A 23,000-nucleotide genomic window follows, 5' to 3' on the forward strand; every position below is an offset into this window, starting at 1 on the left:
AGACAAAGTCAATGTACAAAGATGTGTTGTATTTCTACACACCAGGAATGAAGCAGCAGAGAGGGAAATTTTGGAATCAGTCTCATTTACAATTGCACCAAAACCCATAATACACTTGGAAGTAAACCTAACCAAAGAGGTGAAAGCTGTAATCTGAAAACTATACAGCACTGATAAAAGGAATTGAAGAGGACACAAAGGAATGCAAAGCTATTCCATGGACATGGAATATTGTTAAAAAGTCTATATTACCCAGAGCAAACTACATATTTAATGGAATCCAAATCAAATATCACCAGCATTTTTCAGAGAGCAAGAACAAACAATCTTAAAATTTGTATGGAACCACAAATTAACCAAAGGAATCCTGAAGAACAAAAATAACCTTGGAGGCATCGCAATTCCAGACTTCAAGCTATATTACAAAGCTGTCATGATCAAAACAGTATGGTACTGTCACAAAAACAGACACGTAGATCAATAGAAGAGAATAGACCACATAGAAATGAACCTAGAACTATATGGTCAATTAATAGTTGACAAAGCAGGGGAGAATATTCAATGGGAAAAAGTCTCTTCAAGAAATGGTGTTAGGAAGGGGCGCCTGGTTGGCTCAGTGTGTTAAAACCTCTGCCTTTGGCTCAGGTCATGATCCCGGGGTCCTGGGATCGAGCCTGCATTGGGCTCTCTGCTCCACAAGGAGCCTGCTTCCTCCTCTTTCTCTGCCTGCCTCTCTGCCTAGTTGTGATTTCTCTCTGTCAAATAAATAAAATATTTTTAAAAAGCAAAGAAATGGTGCTAGGAAAACAGGACAGCAACAAGCAAAATAAATAAATAAATAATAAAAAGAAAGAAAGAAAGAAAAAAAGAAACTGGGCCACGTTTTCACACCATACATAAAAGTAAACTCAAAATGGATTAAAAACCTAAATGTGAGATATGAAACCAATAAACCCAAGAGAACACAGGCAGTAACCTATTTGACATTGTCTGTAGCAAATTCACACTGGATATGACACCTGCAGAAAGGGTAAGAGAAGCAAAAATAAACTACTGGGACTTCATCAAGATAGAAAGATTCTGCACAGTAAAGGAAATAATCAACAAAACTAAGGCAATCTAGGGAATGGAAGAAGACATTTGCAATGACATATCTGATAAAAAGTTAGTATCCAACATATATAGAGAACTTGTCAAACTCAACACCTCAAAATAAATAAACCAATTAAATATGGGCAGAAAACATGAATCCACATTTTTCCAAATAAGACATAGAGATGGCCAGCAAACACATGAAAAGATGCTTATCATCACTTACAATTAGGGCAATAAAAATCAAAACTACAATGAGATATCACCACACTAGTCAAAATGGATAAAATCAACAACATGAGAAGCAACAGATTTTGGCAACGGTGTGGAAAAAGGGGGGAAACTCTTGCACCATTTGTGGGTATGAAAATTGGTGCAGCCAGTCCGGAAACCAGTATGCAGTTTCCTGAAAATATTAAAAATAAAAATACCCAACAATGCAGCAATTGCACTCCTAGGAATTTACCCAAAGAATCTAAAAATACTTATTCAAAGGCATACATATGGCCCACTACTTAGAGCAGCATTATCTATAATATCCAAAGTATGGACACAGTCCATGTGTCCATCAACTGTATATTTATATACAATGGAATATTACTGAGCCACAAAAAAGTGAAATCTTGACTTGTGCCACAACATGGATGGAATTAGAAAGTATTATACTAAGCAAAATAAAACAGTCAGAGAAAACAAATACCATACTATTTCTACCATATGTGGAATTTAAAAACCAAACAAACAAGGAAAGGAAAAGAAAAAGAGAAAGAGGCAAATCAAGAAATATACTCTTACCTATAGAAATAAACTAATGGTACCACAGGGGAAGTGGGCAGAGGGATGTGTTAAATGGGTGATGGGGACTAAGGAGTGTACTTGTGATAAGCACCAGGTATTGTATGGTAATGTTGAATCACTCTAATGCACACCTGAAACTAATATAACATTGCATGTTAAGTAACTGGAACTTAAATAAAAAGTTAAAAAAAATACCAAAATACATGGATGTAAAAGAAAATGCTACTAAGCAATGAACTCAAAAAACTCAAAGAGAAAATCAAAAATACAAGGAGAGAAGTGAAAAAGAAATCACTATTGTCTGAAACCTTTGGGATGAAGCAGAAGTGGTTCCAAGAGGGAATTTTATAGCAATACAAGCCTATCACACGCAGCAAGGTAAATCTCAAATAAACAACCTAAATATATACCTAAAGGAGCTAGAAAAGGAAGAAGAAGCAAAAGTCAAATCCAATGCAAAGAAAGAAATAATAAAGGTTAGCAGAAATAAATGAATAGGGATTACTGGGTGGTTCATTAGGTTAATTGCCTGCCTTCAGTTCAGGTAATAATCCCAGCATCCTGGGATTAGGCCTCACATTGGGCTCTCTGCTCAGCCGTGAGTCGGCTTCTCCCTCCCCCTCCCTTGCATTTTTTGCTTGCTCTTTCTCTCTTTCTCTCTATCAAATAAATAAATAAAACCTTTTAAAAATAAATAAATGATATAGAAACTAAAAACCAAACAAAGCAAAACAAAACCCACAATTGAACAGATTAATGAAATAAGGAGCTGGTTCTTTGAAAATATTTGTAAAAATCGACAATATTGATAAACTGTCATTCACACTCCTTAGAGAGAGAGAGAGGGGCTCAAGTAAAATCAAGAATGAAAGAGGAGAAATAACAATTTACATAACAGAAATTCAAAGAATTATAAGAGAATATTATGAAAAGTTACATGCAAACATATGCAATACCAGAAAAGAAATGGATATATTTTCAGCAGTCAAAACTGAACCATGAGGAAAGGAGAAACTGGAATAGACTGATTACCAGCAATGAAATGAAGTCAGTAATCAAAAAAACTCCTGACAAACAAAAGTCCTGGACCTGATGGATTCACAGGGGAATCCTACCAAATGTTTAGAGTAGAGTTAATACCTGGGGTGCCTCTATAGTGCAGTCAGTTAAAGCACCCAACTCTTGGTTTCAGACCAGGTTATGCACACAGGGTTGTGAGATTGAGCCCCACATCAGCTCCACACTTGACTTAGAGTTAACATCTAGTCTTCACAAACTAATCCAAAAATAGAAGAGGAATGAAAGATTCCAAATGCATGTAATTAGGTCAGCATTACCCTGACACCAAAACCGGATAAAGACACTGCAAAGAAAGAGAACTACAGGCCAATAACTCTGATTATCATAGACACAAATATCCTCAACAAAATGTTGTGAAATAGAATCAAGTAGTTCATTAAACAAACTCATTCATAACGATTGAGTGGGGTTTGTTTCTGGAATGCAAGGGAGGTTTGGTATTCACAAACCAACGTGACATATCATATCTACCAGAGAAATGATTAAAAATTGGTCATCTCAATAAATGCAGAAAAAGCATTTGACAAAGTACAACATCTATTCCTGATAAAAATCCTCAACAAAATAAGTTTAAAGGGAACATATCTCAACATAATAAAGGTCACATATGAAAAACATAAAACTAACATCATACTTAATGGTGAATAATTGAGAGCTTTCCCCCTAAGTTTAGAAACAAAAAAAGGATGGCTAGTCTCCCTGCTTTTATTCAACTTAGTACTGGGATTCCTAGCCACAGCACTCAGACAAGAAAAATAAATAAAAAGCATCCAAATCCATAAGGAACAAGTAAAACTTACAATATTTTTAGATGGCATGATACGATATATAGAAAACACAAACACTTCAAAAAAACTACTAGAACTGATAAGTGAATTCAGCAAAGTCTCAGCATATGAAATCTAGGTACAGAAATATGTTATAATTATACACACTAATAAATATCAGAAAGACAGATCAAGTGAACAACCCTATTTATAATTGTACCAAAAAATAGTAAAATACCAAAGAATAAACTTAATCCAATAGGTGAAAGACCAGTACTCTGAAAACTATAAAACACTGATGAAAAAAATTGAAGGAACAAACAAAACAAAAAATAGCCCATGCTCATGATTTGGAAAAGAACTATTAAAATGTCTGTAGTACCCAAAAGATCTATAGATTTAATGTAATCCCTATCTTAATATCAATAGCACTTTTACAGAACTGGAAAAAATAATCCTAAATTTCTCTATGGAACTCCGAAAGACCCAAAATAACCAAAGAAATCTTCAAAAAGAAGAATAAAGCTGGAAATATCACAATGCCAGTTTTCAAGATAAACTGCAATTTTGTGGTATTCAAAACAGTATGTTACTGGCACAAAAATGGACATATAAGTGAATGGAACAAAATAAGAAGCCCAGAAATAAACTAACTATTTGGTTTATAAATAAACCAAATAAACCAATTATTTGGTCAATTAATCTTCAACAAAGGAGGCAAGAATATGCAATGGGAAAAAAATAATTTCTTCAACAAATCTTGGGAAAACTGGAGAGCTATATGCAACAATTGAAACAGTACCAATTGCTTATACCATATACAAAAATAAACTCAAAATGGATTAAGAACCCATAAGTAAGACATGTAATCATACAAATCCTATAGGAGAGCACAGACAGTAATTTCTACAAGATAAGCCATAGCAACATTTATATATATATGTCTACTGAGGCAAGGGAAACAAAAGCAAAAATGAACTAAATGAACTATTGGGACCACATCAAAAACCAAAAAACAAAAAGAAGAAGAAGAGGAAGAAGAAGAAGAAGAAGAAGAAGAAGAAGAAGAAGAAGAAGAAGAAGAAGAAGAAGAAGAAGAGGAGGAGGAAAAAGAAGAAGCTTCTGCACAGCAAAAGACACAATCAACAATACTAAAAGACAACCTACTGAATGGGAGAAGATATTTGCAAAGGTGATATTTAATAAAGGTTTAGTATCTAAAATATATAAGGAACTTATACAATTCAACACTAACGAAACATATAAGCTAATTAAAAATTGGCAGAAGACACTTCTCAAGGAAGACATCCTCAGACACATGAAAAGATGCTCAGCATCACTCATTGTCAGGGAACTGCAAATCAAAACTACAATGAGATATAAACTGACACCAGTCAGAATGGCTAAAATTAAGGAAAGTGACAGAAGAAACAGTAAATCCTGGTGAGAACGTGGAGAGAAATGAACTCGTGTGCACTTTTGGTGGAAAGGAAAACGAGTATAACCACTTTGGAAAACACATGCAGGTTACTTAAAAAACAAACAAACAAACAAACAAAAACTTACATGTAGGATAATCATAGGATCCAGTAATTCAACTACTGTGTATTTACTCAAAGGATGCAAAAACACTACCTCAACATATATATGCACCCCCATGTTTATTGCAGCATTATTAACAATAGCTGAATTATGGAAACAGCCCAAGTGTCCAATGGTAGATGGATGGATAATGAAGATGTGGTAAATATACGGAATGGGCTATTACTCAGTCATAAAAAGGAATGAAGTCTTGCTATTTGGATTAACTTGAATGGATCTAGAGACTGTAAGGTTTACTGAAATATGTAAGACGAATAAGAAAGACAAATACTATGTGATTTCATTAATATGTGGAATATAAGAAACAAAACAAATGAACAAAAATAAACAGACAAACCAAAAAACAGACTCTTAACTATAGAGAAAAACATAATTTCCAGAAGTAAGGTGTGTGGAGGGATGTGTGAACTAGGTGAATGGGATTAAGAATACACTTGTGTGGGGCGCCTGGGTGGCTAAGTGGGTTAAGCCGCTGCCTTCGGCTCAGGTCATGATCTCAGGGTCCTGGGATTGAGTCCCGCATTGGGCTCTCTGCTCGGCAGGGAGCCTGCTTCCCTCTCTCTCTCTCTCTGCCTGCCTCTCTGCCTACATGTGATCTCTCTCTCTCTCTCTCGCTGTCAAATAAATAAATAAAATCTTAAAAAAAAAAAGAATACACTTGTGGGGTGCCTGGGTGTCCCAGTGGGTTAAAGCCTCTGCCTTTGGTTCAGGTCATGATCTCAGGTTCCTGGGATCGAGCCCTGCATCAGGCTCTCTGCTTGGCAGGGAGCCTGCTTCCCCCATCTCTCTCTGCCTGCCTCTCTGCCTACTTGTGATCTCTGTCTAATAAATAAATAAAATAATACCTCTAAAAAAAAAGAATACACTTGTGATGAAAACTGAGTAATGAACAGAATTATTGAATCACTACTTTGTATACCTGAAACTAGAATAACACTGTATGTTAACTATACTGGAACTTAATAAATAAATAAATAAAAATTATACTTTGCAAACATGAAAGAAATACCAAAGTAAATATCAGTAAAACCAGTGGCTGGTTCTTTGAAAAGATACACAAAATTGATAAACCTTTAACCAGATTAAAAGAAAAGACAGAAAGAAAGAAAGAAAATTCAAATATTGTCGAAAAAAAACACCACCAAACAACAAACAAAAACCTTCCAAAATTGACCAAAATGAAAAATAAAAATAAAATTAAAGAAAATAGTGGTGGTAATCTTTTGGATACTGGTCTTAGCATCATGTTTATGGGTACATCTCCTCTAGCAATGAAATAAAATTAAAAAAATAAACAATTGGGACTATAGAAAAATAAAAACCTTTTGTAGAACAAAGGAGACCATTAATGATACAAAAAGGTAACCTAGTGAATGGAAGACTATATTTGCAAATGATATGTCTGATAAGGGTTAAATACTCAAAATATATGAAGAACTTATAAAATTCAACACCAAATAAACAAACAAATGATCCTCATCAAAAAAATGGGTAGTGGGTCTGAATAGACATTTTCTCAAAAAAGACATAGAGATGGCCAAAAGACACATGAAAAGATGCTCAACATCACTAATCATCAAAGAACTGCTAATAAAAAACCATAACAAGATATCCCTTCATACTGGTCTGAATGGATAGTATAAAAATAAAAATAAATAAGTTTTGCAAGGATGTGGAGAAAAGGGGACCCCCATGCTCTATAGTTGGGAGTGTAAACCAGTGCAACAACTGTAAAAAACATTATGGAGGGTCCTCAAATAAATAAAAAAAAATTGAATTACTGTTCCATATGTTGACCATTGTGCACATTGTTACTATAATCACTAAATTCTACCTCTGAAACTAATTTAAAAAATAGAATTACCATTGATCCAGTAAGTCAACCACTGAGTATTTACTGAAAGATACTAAAAACACTTACTTGAAAACATGTATGTACCCCTATGTTTATTACAGCATTATTTATAATAGCAGAGATAGGAAAGTAATCCAAATGTTCATCCATAAATGAACAGATTAATTTGATTTGTTACATTTATGCAATAGAATATTACCCAGCTATAAAAAATGAGATCTTGCCATTTGTGACAGCATGGATATAACTGGAAGGAATTATATGGTATGAAATAACTCAGACAAAGAAAAATACCATATTATTTCACTTATATAGAATCTAAAAAATTCAACAACCAAACAAATAAATGAAAAAAAAAATACACTCATAATACAGAGAATAAACTAGTGGTTGCTGGAGGGGAGGTATTTGGGATGGTGTATGAAATAGAAGAAGTGTATGAAGAATTTAAAAGTTTCAGTTATATAATAAATACCATGGGGAAGGATTGTACAACATAAAGAATATAGTCAGGTATTTTTTTTTTTACATTGTTCAGGTTGACTTTAAAAAAATTTTTTTTTTTAAATTAAGATATATTGTATTATTTGCTTCAGGGATACAGGTCTGTGAATCATCAGTCTTACACAATTCACAACATTCACCATAGCACATGCCCTCCCCAATGTCCATAACCCAGTTACCCTAGCCCTGCCCCAACCCCCAGCAACCCTCAGTTTATTTCTTGAGATTAAGAGTCTCTTATGGTTTGTCTCCCTCCACAGCCCCATCATGTTTCATTTTTTCCCTCCCTACCCACCACGACCTCCCACACTGCCTCTCAAATTCCTCATATCAAAGAGATAATTGTCTTTCTCTGATTGACTTATTTTGCTTACCATAATACCATCTAGTTCCATCTATGTCATTGCAAATGGCATGATTTTCTCTTTTTTGATAGCTGCATTGTATTCCATTATATATATAGACCACATCATTTTTATCCATGCATCTGTTGATGGACACCTATGTTCCTTCCATACTTTGGTTATTGTGGACATTGCTCCTATAAATATTCAGGTGTATGTGCCCCTTCGGATCATTAAATTTGAATTTGGGGGGTAAATAATGCAGTAGTACAATTGCTGGGTCATTGGGTAGCTCTATTTTCAACTTTTTGAGGAGCCCCAAATACTGATTTCTAGAGTGGCTGCACCAGTTTGCATTCCCACTAACAGTGTAGAAGGGTTCTCCTTTCTCTGTCTCCTTGCCAACTGCTCTCATTTCCTGACTTGTTAATTTTAGCCATTCTGACTGATCTGAGGTGATATCTCACTGTGGTTTTGATTTGTATTTCCCTGATGCTGAGTGATATTGAACACTTTTTCATGTGTCTGCTGGCCATTTGGGTGTCTTCTTTTTTTTTTTTTAAGATTTTATTTATTTGACAGACAGAGATCACAAGTAGGCAGAGAGGCAGGCAGAGAGAGAGAGAGAGAGAGAAGGAAGCAGGCTCCCCACTGAGCAGAGAGTCCGATGTGGGGCTCGATCCCAGGACCCTGGAATCATGACCCCGAGCCGAAGGCAGAGGCTTTAACCCACTGAGCCACCCAGGCGCCCCCATTTGGATGTCTTTTTTGCAGAAATATCTGTTAATGTCTTCTTCCCATTCTTGAATGGACTATTTGTTTTTGGGTGTTGAGTTTGATAAGCTCTTTATAGATTTTGGATACTAGCCCTTTATCTGATATGGTGTTTGCAAATACCTTCTCCCATTCTGTTGATTGTCTTTTGGTGTTGCTCACTGTTTCATCAGCTGTGCAAAAGCTTTTGCTCTTGATGAAGTCCCAATAGTTCATTATTGTCCTTACCTCCCTTGCCTTTGACAATGTTTCTAGGAAGAAGTTGCTAAGCTGGGGCCAAAGAGGTTGCTGCCTGTGTTCTCCCTCAGTATTTTGATGGATTCCTGCCTCACATTGAAGTCTTTCACCCATTTTGAGCCTATTGTTGTGTGTGGTGTTAGGAAATAGTACAGTTTCATTCTTCTGCATGAGGCTGTCAATTTTCCCAACACCATTTGTTGAAGATTGCCTTTTTCCCAGTCTATATCCTTTATTGCATTGTCAAAGACTAGTTGACCTTAGAACTTAGATCCATTTCTGGGCTTTCTATTCTGTTCCATTGATCTATGTATCTGTTTTTGTGCCAGTACCATACTGTCTTGATGATGACAGCTTTGTAACAGAGCTTAAAGTCTGGAATCATTATGCCACCAACTTCGGTTTTCTTTTTCAACATTCCTCTGGCTCTTTGGGGTCTTTTCTGGTTTGATATATATTTAGGATTATTTGTTCCATGTCTATGAAAGCAAAATTGATGGTACTTTAATAGGGATCAAATTAAATGTGTAGATGGCTTTAGGTAGCACAGACATCACAATATTTGTTCTTCCAATCCCTGAGCATGGAACTCATTTCCATTTCTTTGTGTTTTCCTCAATTTCTTTCATGAATACTTTATAGTTTTCTGAGTACATATTCTTTGCCTCTTTAGTTCAGTTTATTACTAGGTATCTTATGATTTTTGGTGCAATTATAAATGGGATTGACTCCTTAATTTCTCTTTCTTCTGTCTTTCTTTTGTTGTATAGAAATGCAACTGATTTCCATGCATTAATTTTGTACCCAGACACTTTACTGAATTCCTATATGAGTTCCAGCAGTTTTGGAGTGGAGCCTTTAGGGTTTTCCACATAAAGTAACATATCATCTGCAAAGAGTGAGAATTTGACTTCTTTGCTGATTTGGATGTCTTTTATTTCTTTTTGTTTTCTGGTTGCTGAGGCTAGGACTTCTAGTACTATGTTGAATATCAGTGGTGATTGTGGAGAGCTCTGCTGTGTTCCTGACCTTAGAGGGAAAGCTCTCAGTTTTTCCCCACTGAGAATTTTGTCCGCTGTGGATTTTTCAAGGATGGCTTTGTTATTAGGCATGTACTCTATCCCTACACTGTGAAGAGTTTTGATCAATAAAGGATGCTATACATTGTCAAATGTTTTTTTTTTTCAGCATCTATTGAGAGTATGATATGTTTCTTGCTCTTTCTTTTATTAATGTATTGTATCACATTGATTGCTTGCAGGCCAGGAATAAATCCCACTGAGTCACGGTGAATAATCCTTTTAATGTACTGTTGGATCCTATTGGCTAGTATTTTGGTGAGAATTTTTGCATCAATGTTCATCAAGGATATTGCTCTGTAATTCTCCTTTTTCATGGGGTCTTTGCCTGGTTTTGGGTCAAGATAATGCTGGCCTCATCAAATGAGTTTGGAAGTTTTCCTTCCATTTCTGTTTTTTTTTTTTTTTTTTTGAACAGTTTCAGGAGACTAGGTATTAATTCTTCTTTAAATGTTTGGTAGAATTCCCTTGGGAAGCTGTCTGACCCTGGATTCTTGTTTGTGGGAAGATTTTTGATTACTGCTTCAATTTCTTTGCTGTTTACGGGTCTGTTAAGGTTTTCTACTTCTTCCAGGTTCAGTTTTGGTGGTTTATACATCTCTAGGAATGCAGAATTCTTCCAGATTTTCAAAATCACTGGCGTATAGTTTCTCATAATATATTTCTATAATTGTTTGTATTTCCTTGGTGTAGGTTGTGATCTCTCCTCTTTCATTCATGATTTTATTGATTTGGATCCTTTCTCTTTTCCTTTTGATAAGTCTGGCCAGGGTTTTTTCAATCTTATTAATTCTTTCAAAGAACTAGCTCCTAGTTTTGTTGATCTGTTCTACTGCTCTTTTGGTTTCTATTTCATTGATTTCTACTCTGATGTTTATGATTTCTCTTCTCCTGCTGGATTTAGGCTTTCTTTGCTTTTCTTTCTCTAGGTCCTTTACTGGAACTAAAGGTTGTGTACTTGAGACATTTCTCATTTCTTGAGAAAGGCTTGAATCACTATACACTTTCCTCTCAGGACCGCCTTTGCTGTGTCCCACAGATTTTGAACAGTTGTGTTTTCATTTTCATTTGTTTCCATGATTTTTTAAAAATTCTTCTTTAATTTCCTGGTTGACCCATTCATTCTTTAGTAAAATGATATTTAGCCTCCACGTATTTGAGTTCTTTCCAACTTTCCTCTTGTTCTTGAGTTCTAATTTCAAAATATTGTGGTCTGAAAATATGCAGGGAATTACCCAATGTTTTGGCACCAGCTGAGACCTGATTTGCAACCCAGGATGTGATCTATTCTGGAGAATGTTCCATGTGCTTTAGAGAAGAATGTGTATTCTGTTGGTTTGGGATGGAATGTTCTGAATATATCTGTGATGTCCCTCTGGTCCAGTGTGTCATTTTAAAGCCTTTATTTCCTTGTTCATCTTTTGCCTAGATGATCTGTACATTTCAGTGAGGGAGGTGTTAAAGTTCCCTACTATTATTATATTATTGTGGGAGTGTTTCTTTGATTTTGTTATTAATTAATTTATATAATGGGCTACTCCCATGTTAGGGGCATAGATATGTAAAAGTGTTATATGTTCTTGTTGGACAGACCTTTTAAGTATGATATAGTGTCCTTCCTCCTCTCTTATAGTCTTTTGCATAAAATCTAATTTATCTGATATAAGGATTGCCACTCCAGCTTTTTTTGATGTCCATTAGCATGGTAAATTGTTTTCCACCCCTCACCTTAAATCTGGAGGTGTTTTTGCATCTAAAATAAGTTTCTTATGGACAATATATCAATGGGTTTTTCTGTTTGTTTGTTTGTTTTGTTTGTTTGTTTGTTTGTGTGTGTGTGTGGTTTTTTTTTCCATTTTATTTATTTTTTCAGCGTAACAGTATTCATTCTTTTTGCACAACACCCAGTGCTCCATGCAAAACGTGCCCTCCCCATTTCCCACCACCTATTCCCCCAACCTCCCACCCCTGACCCTTCAAAACCCTCAGGTTGTTTTTCAGAGTCCATAGTCTCTTATGGTTCGCCTCCCCTTCCAAATTTTTTTTTAATAAACACATAATGTATTTTTATCCCCAGGGGTACAGGTCTGTGAATCGCCAGGTTTACACACTTCACAGCACTCATGATAGCACTTACCCTCCCCAATGTGTGTGGTTTTTTAAATCCAGTTTGAAACCCTGTGTCTTCTGATTGGGGCATTTAGCCCATTTACATTCAGGGTAAATAATGAATGATATGAATTTAGTGCCATTGTATTGCCTGCAAGATGACTGTTACTGTGTTTTGTCTCTGCTCCATTCTGGTCTGTTACTTTTAGGTTCTTTCTTTGCTTAGATGTTCCCTTTCAATATCTCCTTAAGGGCTTATTTGGTGTTTGTAAATTCTTTTAACTTTAGTTTTTCCTGGAAGCCTTTTATCTCTCCTTCTGTTTTCAAATGACAGTCTGGCTGGATATAGTATTCTTGGGTGCACATTGTTCTCTTTTAGTGCTCTGTATATATCATGCTAGTCCTTTCTGACCTTCCAGGTCTCTGTGGATAGGTCTGCTGTCAATCTAATATTTCTACTGCTGTAGGTTACAGACCTCTTGTCCTGACCTGGTTTCAGGATTTTCTCTGTCACTAAGACTTGTAAGTTTTACTATTAGATCACAGGGTGCACACATATTTTTATGATTTTGAAATGGGTTCTCTGTGCCTCCTGGATTTTGATGCTTGTTACTTTTGCCATATTGGAGAAATTCTCTACTATAATTTTCTCCAATATACCTTCTGCCTCTCTCTCTCTTTCTTCTTCTTCTGGGATTCCAATTATTCTAACATTGTTTCATCTTCTAGTATCACTTACCTCTTGACTTTTTCCCTTGTGTCCAATAGTTATTTTTCTCTCTTTTACTCAACTTCTTTATTCTCTGTCATTTGTTCTTCTATGTTACTAATTCTTTCTTCTGTCTCATTTACCCTAGCAGTAAGAGCCTCCATTTTTTTATTATACCTCATTAATAGCTTTTTTAAAATTTCAGCTTGGTTAGATTTTAGTTCTTTTGTTTCTCCAGAAAGGGATTCTCTAGTACCTTCCATTCTCTTTTTGAGCCCAGCTAGTGCCTTGATAATCATCACTTCGAACTCTAGTTCTGACATCTTACTAATGTCTGTATTGATTAGGTCCTTAGCTGTCGGTACTGCCTCTTGTATTTTTTTTTTTTGTGGTGAGTTTTGCACCTTATCATTTTATCCAGATAAGAATAGATGAATGAGAGAACAAAGTAATAAAAGGGTAGCAACAACCCTGGAAAAATATACACTAACCAAATTGAAAGAGACCCAAAACCAGGGGGAGAAGAAAAAAAAAAAAGAAAAAATGAAATTATATATATATATGCATATATATGTATATATATAACATATATAAGAATAATATATTCTCATCATATATATGTATATGTGTGTGTGTGTGTGTGTATATATATATATATATATATATATATATATATATAGAGAGAGAGAGAGAGAGAGAGAGAGAGGGACTGGTGAAGAGAACAGAGCCATACACTTGATACTTGATTTTGGGTGTATTTTGGTCAGTTAGAAGAAATTGCCTCCCAGAGTTTTAAAGAAAGAAAAACTTAAATATATATACAAAAATTAGGGTAAACACAATGAACGGATGGGATATGAGTGTAAAGATGAAAATTAAAAAATTCTGAAAAAGGAATTATAAGATAAGAAATTGGTTAAAAAAAAAGAAAAGAATAGAGGAAAGAATGTGATCAGGCTGGAGACTAGAAAAAAGTCGTGCCCTAGATTTAAGGTATATTTTGATCTGTTAGAGGTAACTCTATCCCAAAATTTTAAAGAAAGAAAAACTTATAAGTATACAAAAAATAAGTTTAAAATAAAATGAAGGGATAGAATATGACTATAACAATGAAAATTTAAAAATATTTTAAAAAGATATTGATAAGATAAAATAGTTAAAAAACGTAAAATAAGAAAGAGGAAAATTAAAAAAAAATAGAATAAGAAAAAAAGTTTAAAACTTTAACTTTGAAAGACTAAAAAGTCATGGGAAAAAACTCATTAATTCTATGTGCTATATTCCCGTAGCTCTGAAGTTCTGCAGTTCTCATTGATCAGCAGACTTGGTCTTGGCTAGATGATCTTGTTGATCTTCTTGGGGAGGGGCCTGTTGCAATGATGCTCAAATGTCTTTGCCTGAAATTGAATTGCACTGCCCTTGCCAGAGCCTAGGCTAAGTAATCTGCTTGGTTTTGCTCTTGGTAGCTTTTATTCCCTGAACACTTTCTGTACAGCTTTGGAGGAGGAGAATGAAGTTGGCAGCCTCCCAATCTCAGCCCTGGAGGATCTGAGAGCTCAGGGCCTGACTCCTCAGTGCAGCCTCAGAGAAAAGCAGTCAATCACTCTCATCTCTCTGGTCTCTGTCCACACTCCATGCTCACCCCACCTGTGATTGAATGTTTCTATCTCTGGTGCACAGCCCCATCTGGAGTCTCCAAACCCAGCAGATTCCTGCAGTGTACTCCCACACTGTTTCTCTCAGAGAATAAAGGAGTGGGTCTCCCCAGATCTATCACTTGTGGGGTCTCTGCTTGAAGAGCAGTGGTCTGACTGTGCCTGGGAACATGGTTTAAGGTAATCCCAAGCTGAAAGCCCATTCTTCATCTCTGTCTCTGCAGTTGGATTCTCTGCTCTGATAGCTGGAAGCTCTGCCACACTCAGACACCCCTTGTCTTTTTTTGAACGGGTCCTAAGACCACACTGTCCCAATGAAGGATCCAGCCCTCCAACCCCCATTCCCCCACTTAGCCTCTGAAGTGATGTCCCTCAGTGGAGCAAACTTTTAAAAAGTTCTGATTTTGTGCTCTGTTGCTCTACTGCTTGCTGGAAGCCGAGCCCTTCCCCCGTGGTCTATCTTCCCCATATCTCAGATTCACTTCTCTTCACATCCTACCTTCCAGAAACCTGTCACTTTTCTGTTCCTAGAATTTTTGCTCTTCTTCTCTTCTATCTCCTGTTGAGTTTGTAAGTGTTCAGAATGTTTGATAACTATCTGGCTGAACTTATCAGACCTAATGCTATCTAGGTCTGTCATCTTGGTTCTCTAGTCTAGTCAGTGATATTGTAATCACATTTTATGGTGACAGATGGTAGCTACACTTATTGTAATGAGCACTGCAAAATGTTCATAATTGTGGAATCACTTTCTTTCACATCTGAAACTAATATAACATTGTATGTAAACTGTACTCCAATGATATGTTTTAAAAATATTCTGTATGGGGGTGGGGGCAAGATGGTGGAGAAGTAGGAGATGCTGTCTCAACCTGTTCCCTAAAGTGAGCTGATTATCTACCAGAACACTCTGAACACCCATGAAATCAGCCCAAGATATAGGATTATACATTTCTGGATCTCTACAGGGGCAGAATACACCAGTGGTGAGTTAAAGCAGTGGAGTTTGAATGATTGGACTGGTATCTGAGGATAAACAGAAGGGGGAGGAAGCCAGAAGCAGCCCACTGGAAAGTAATGTCCTAATATGAGAGTGCCCTGTTATTGGGAACCAGCAATAACTTGAAGTCTGGATAAAAACACTCAAAAAAAGCAAAAGATCTTAAGGAGCAACTGGTGGAATTGGGTGGTCATGGGCAGAGGCTTAAGTGCTTGGGCCCAAGACAGCCACTGTGGGCAACCACACATGCCAGAGAGGGGGCGGTGAAGCCTCCAGGCCATGATCCCTAAGCTGACAGTGGGCATGAAAGTTTGGGTGGCTGCTAGCCGGCACTCTCTAGAATCACAGCCTTTTGCAGTCTGCATGTGCACTGTGCAACTAGGGTCTGAGCTGCGCTCCACACGCTCCCCTGAGAGATGTCCATGCAGGAAATAACCAGTGGTCTCTAGGACTGGCCGAGTCTGAACACTCCCACCCCAGAGAGGTATGGATATCTCAGTATTCTACCTCTGGTTGGGATCTCTTCTGGCATCTGGAACTGCCCAGACAGCAGTCCAGCAAAGGCAGCCACTGTAAGCAGGCTCCCTGGACCAATATCTCTCATGGTTTAAGTATCACTGGGGTGCAGAAACAAGTGGGAGCACTTGCGACCCCTGAGAGGGTGGCTGGAGACATGCTCTGCTGATGGGAGGTGGCAGAGGGGTATCTGTGTGCTCTGGACCATCCACAGGGGACCAGACTGAGGCTTCTCTCTGAGACAGAGGTCTGAGTGCAGTTTGCTTTTCTCTAAACCTCTGAAGATCAGCCAAAAGCCACCAAGGGGAAAAACAAATAAACAAACAAAAACAAACAAGCAAACAAAAACAACAAAAAACAAACAAACCCAAAAATTTCCAGGGGAAAAAAACTGAAAAACCGGTTTCCTCAGAGTCCAGCCCCTTCACAGGGGGAAGAAGGACTCAACCCAAGCAAGACTGCCTGAAAAACCATGTGGCAGGACCCTTCCCCAGAAAGCCAGCCAAAAAAGCAAGAGGACAACCACTGCAGGGTCCCCATAAAACTGTAAAACCCCAATATCAGGGGAAAAGAAGATATTAAGCTCCTGGTATTGCACTGAAACCTAAATATTTAACAGATACAACTTTAATTTCTAATTCATCCCCATTATTCTCACTCTTTTTAATATTTTTTTAAATTTTTTAAACCTATTTACCATCACAATGAGAGGTTCAATACAACAAATTCCATAATAACCTTTTAACTTGAACATTTAAGATACATATACCCGTGTTTTCCTTTTGCTTTTCTATTTTTTTAATATTCATATAGAGATAAACTTTATATTAATCCTCTTTCTGCAGTGAATCCTATTCCTATATATAAACCAGTTTTAATCCCCCTTTATCTCTGGAAAGTTGAGTCCTTTAACAAAGATATCAAGATATACCCAGAAAGAACCAAAATAACCATCCTTGCCCACACTGAGGATTTATAACCACCTTCCCATCTTTTTCCTCTGTGAGTGTTTCTGTGTATTTGTTTTTGTTCTGGTATTACATAAATCTTATATTTGGGTACTTTATAATTTTCTGTGTATAGATTCTTAGTCTCTTTGGTTAGGTTTATTCCTAGGTATCTTATAGTTTTGGGTACAATTGTGAATGGGATTGACTCCTTAATTTCTCTTTCTTCAGTCTTGTTGTTGGTGTACAGAAATGCAACTGATTTCTGTGCATTGATTTTATATCCTGACACTTTACTGAATTCCTGTACAAGTTCTAGCAGTTTTGGAGTGGAGTCTTTTGGGTTTTCCACATATAGTATCATATCATCTGCGAAGAGTGATAGTTTGACTTCTTCTTTACCAATTTGGATGCCTTTAATTTCTTTTTGTTGTCTGATTGCTGAGGCTAGGACTTCTAATACTATGTTGAATAGCAATTGAGGAAGACACAAAAAATGGAAAAATGTTCCATGCTCCTGGATTGGAAGAATAAATATTGTGAAAATGTCTATGCTACCTAAAGCAATCTACACATTTAATGCAATCCCTATCAAAATACCATCCATTTTTTTCAAAGAAATGGAACAAATAATCCTAAAATTTATATGGAACCAGAAAAGACCTCGAATAGCCAAAGGAATATTGAAGAACAAAGTCAAAGTTGGTGGCATTACAATTCCGGACTACAAGCTCTATTACAAAGCTGTCATCATCAAGACAGCATGGTACTGGCACAAAAACAGACACATAGACCAGTGGAACAGAATAGAGAGCCCAGAAATCGACCCTCAACTCTATGGTCAACTAATCTTCGACAAAGCAGGAAAGAATGTCCAATGGAAAAAAGACAGCCTCTTCAATAAATGGTGCTGGGAAAATTGGACAGCCACATGCAGAAAAATGAAATTGGACCACTTCCTTACACCACACACGAAAATAGACTCCAAATGGATGAAGGACCTCAATGTGAGAAAGGAATCCATCAAAATCCTTGAGGAGAACGCAGGCAGCAACCTCTTCGACCTCAGCCGCAGCAACATCTTCCTAGGAACAACGGCAAAGGCAAGGGAAGCAAGGGCGAAAATGAACTATTGGGATTTCATCAAGATCAAAAGCTTTTGCACAGCAAAGGAAACAGTTCACAAAACCAAAAGACAGCTGACAGAATGGGAGAAGATATTTGCAAACGACATATCAGATAAAGGGCTAGTATCCAAAATCTATAAGGAACTTAGCAAACTCAACACCCAAAGAACAAACAATCCAATCAAGAAATGGGCAGAGGACATGAACAGACATTTCTGCAAAGAAGACATCCAGATGGCCAACAGACACATGAAAAAGTGCTCCACGTCACTCGGCATCAGGGAAATACAAATCAAAACCACAATGAGATATCACCTCACACCAGTCAGAATGGCTAAAATTAACAAGTCAGGAAATGACAGATGCTGGAGAGGATGTGGAGAAAGGGGAACCCTCCTCCACTGTTGGTGGGAATGCAAGCTGGTGCAACCACTCTGGAAAACAGCATGGAGGTTCCTCAAAATGTTGAAAATAGAACTACCCTATGACCCAGCAATTGCACTACTGGGTATTTACCCTAAAGATACAAACATAGTGATCCGAAGGGGCACGTGTACCCGAATGTTTATAGCAGCAATGTCTACCATAGCCAGACTATGGAAAGAACTTAGATGTCCATCAACAGATGAATGGATCAAGAAGAAGTGGTATATATACACAATGGAATACTATGCAGCCATCAAAAGAAATGAAATCTTGCCATTTGCGACGACGTGGATGGAACTAGAGCGTATCATGCTTAGTGAAATAAGTCAATCGGAGAAAGACAACTATCATATGATCTCCCTGATATGAGGACATGGAGAAGCAACATGGTGGGTTAGGGGGATAGGAGAAGAATAAATGAAACAAGATGGGATTGGGAGGGAGACAAACCATAAATGACTCTTAATCTCACAAAACAAACTGGGGGTTGCTGGGGGGAGGTGGGATTGGGAGAGGGGGAGCGGGCTATGGACATTGGGGAGGGGAGGCGAACCATAAGAGACTATGGACTCTGAAAAACAACCTGAGGGTTTTGAAGGGTCAGGGGTGGGAGGTTGGGGGAACAGGTGGTGGGTGATGGGGAGGGCACGTTTTGCATGGAGCACTGGGTGTTGTGCAAAAAGAATGAATACTGTTACGCTGAAAAAAAAATAAATAAAAAGGGAAAAAAATCTTATATTTGGGGTTCATTTTGGCTGGGTTATTTTTTTCTTGTCATTTACTTGTGTTGGTCTCTTCATTTGTCTCTTTTTGTTTGTATACATTATAAATCTTACCTTTGGGGTCCATTCTGGCTGGGTTTTCCTTTTTTTCCCCCTATCTCTCTCTCTCTCTCTCTCTCTCTCTCTCTTCTTTCCTTTTTCTTTCTTTTTGGTCAGGACTCCTGATTGCTCAGAAGTGTTCCAGGGTTCATTTTCCCTGGATAACAGTTGATACATTCAGCTACACATCCCCTCGGCCAACTGTGCCCAAAATGTCTAGGGGGAGGAATGCCCAAAAAAGGAAAAATTGACTGTGCCCTCTCTGTCAGAGTTATTGGATATGGACATTAACAGTATGTCAGAAAGGTAATTTAGGCTAACAATTATCCAGGCAATGGATAGGTTGGAGAAAACCATTAACGACAACATGGAATCAATTAGGGAAGAAGTGAAAGCCACCAGGGAAGAAGTTAAAAATGCTATCAATGAGATCCAATCTAATCTAAATTCTCTAGCAGCTATGGTAACTGAGGCAGAAGATAGTGTTAGTGATCTAGAGGACAAACTGATAGAGAAAAAGGATCAGGAGGAGGCCTGGAACAAACAGCTAAGAATCCATGAAAACAGAATTAGGGAAATAAATGACACCATGAAACATTCTAATGTCAGAATGGTTGGAATCCCTGAGGAAGAGGAGAAAGAAAGAAGACTAGAAGATATAGTTGAACAAATTGTGAATGAAAATTTTCCTAATGTGTGGAATAGAACCAGGTTCGTGTCTTAGAGGCAGAAAGATCACCCACCAATATCATAGAATCTAGAAAGACCCTGAGACACCTGATTGTGAAACTGATGGATCGTAATTTTAGACAGGAGCTCTTGAGAGAAGCTAGGGGGAAGAGATTCCTTATGTACAGAGGAAGGTCAATCATAACAATGCCAGACCTGTCCACAGATACCCGGCAAGCCAGAAAGGGCTGGCAATATGTATTCAGGGAACTAAATGAAAAGAACATGCAGCCAAGAATACTTTATCCAACAAAGCTCACATTCAAAAAGGATGGAGAGATAAAGAGCTTCCAAGACCGGCAAGATTTAAAAGAGTATGTGACCACTAAGCTGGCACTACAAGAAATATTAAGGTGGAGGTGGGGGTGGTATATAAATGAAGAACACAAGAGTGTCATAGAACATAAATTTATGGAGAAAATCAATAGAAGCAATGACTTCACAGGCAACATGAAAACATATCTCTCAATAATCACTCTCAATGTGCATGGCCTAAATGCTTCCATAAAATAGCACAAGGTTGCAGATTAGATAAAACGACAAGACCTGTCCATATGTTGTCTACAAGAGAACCATTTTGAGCCTAAGGTTACATTCAGACTGAAAGTGAAAGAAGGGAGAAGCATCTTTCATGACAATGGACCTCAAAAGAAAGGTGGGGTAGTGATTCTCATATCAGATAAATTAGATTTTAAACTAAAGACTGTAGTCAGAGATAAAGAAGGACACTACATCAGTCTTAAAGGGTCTATCCAACAAGAAGATCTAACAATTGTAAATATTTATGCCCTCAATACAGGAGCAGCCAACTACATAAGCCAACTGTTAATCAAGATAAAGAGTTATATTGATATGAATACATTAATAGTAGAGGATCTTACCAGGCCACTCTCAGTAAAAGACAGATCATCCAAGCAGAAAATGAATAAAGAAACAAGAACATTGAATGACACATTGGACCAGATGGACCTCACAGATATATACAGAACATTCCACCATAAAACAACAGAATACTCATTCTCCTCAAGTGCACATGGAACATTATCCAGAATAGACCCAATATATGGGGTCACAAATCAGGGCTCAACTGATACCTAAAGTTTGAGATTATTCCCTGCATATTCTCAGACAAAAATATTTCAAAACTTGAACTCAAACAAAAGAAAAACTTTTCAAAGAATTCAAGCACCTGGAAGCTAAAGACCACCTTGCTTAAGAATTTTTGAATCAACCAGGAATGTAAACAAGAAGTTAAACAATTCATGGAAACCAATGAGAATGAATACACTTTAATCCAAAACCTATGGGATAAAACAAAGGCGGTCCTAAGGGGGAAATACATAGCCATCCAAGCCTCCCTCAAAAAACTGAAAAATCCAGAATACACCAGATCTCTTTATACCTTAAAGAACTGGAGAATCAACGACAAATTAAACCAACCCCAGACACAAGAAGGGAAATAATCAAGATTAGAGCAGACATCAATGAGATAGAAACTAGAGATACAGTAAAACACATCAATGAAACTAGAAGCTGGTTTTTTGAAAGAATCAATAAGATCAATAAACCACTGACTAAAATAATCCAAAAGAAAAGAGGGAGGACCTACATTAATAAAATAATGAATGAAAAGAGAGAGATCATGACTAACACAAAGAAAATAGAAACAATCATCAGAAATTATTATCAACAGTTATATGTCAATAAGTTGAGCAACCTAGATGAAATGGATACATCCCTGGAAACCTATAAACTTCCAAAACTGAATCAGGAAGAAATTGACAATCTGAATAGACCAATATTTAGTAACAAGATTGAAACAGTGATCAAAAACCTACCAAAAAACACGAGCCCAGGACCTGACAGATTCCCTGGTGAATTGTACCAAACATTGAAAGAAGAAATAATATCTATTCTCCTGAAGTTGTTTCAAAAGATAGATGCAGAGGGGAAACTTCCAGACTGTTTTCATGATGCCAACATTACCCTCATCCCCAAACCAGGCAAAAACTCCACCAAAAAGAGAATGTCAGACGAATATCCCTGATGACTCTGGATGTTAAGATTCTTAGCAAGATTCTAGCTAATAGGATCCAACAATACATTTAAAATTGTCCACCATTACCAGGTGGGATTTATCCATGGGATGCAGGGTGGTTCAACATTTGCAAATCAATCAATGGGATAGAACTAATGAATAAGAGAAGAGCAAAAACCCACATGTTCCTCTCAATTGATTCAGGAAAAAAGCATTTGGCAAGATACAGCATCCGTTCCTGATTAAATAATTCAAAGTATAGGGATATAGGGAACATTCCACAACTTCATAAAATCTATCTATGAAAAACCCACAGGGAATGTAATTCTCAATGGGCAAAAGCTGACAGCCTTCCCATTGAGATAAGGAACACAACTAGGATGCCCACTCTCATCACTCTTGCTCAACATAGTACTAGAAGTTCTAGTAACAGCAATTAGACAACAAAGAGAAATAAAAGGTATTGATTTTGGCAGTGAAGAAGTCAAACTCTCTCTCTTTGCAGATGACATGATACTTTATATAAAAAACCCAAAAGACTTCACCCCCAAACATCTAAAACTCATATAACAATTCAGTAATGTGGCAGGATACACAATCAATGTACATAAATCAATTGATTTTTTATACACTAACAATGAAAATATAGAAAGGGAAATTGGAGAATTGATTCCATTTACTATAGCACCATGAAGCATAAGATACCTGGGAATAAACCTAGCCAAAGAGGTAAAGGATCTGTATTTGAGGAATCATAGAAAATTCATGAATGAAATTGAAGAAGACAAAAA

This window comes from Meles meles, chromosome X, assembly GCF_922984935.1.
Source record: "Meles meles chromosome X, mMelMel3.1 paternal haplotype, whole genome shotgun sequence".
Classification (NCBI taxonomy): Eukaryota; Metazoa; Chordata; class Mammalia; order Carnivora; family Mustelidae; genus Meles; species Meles meles.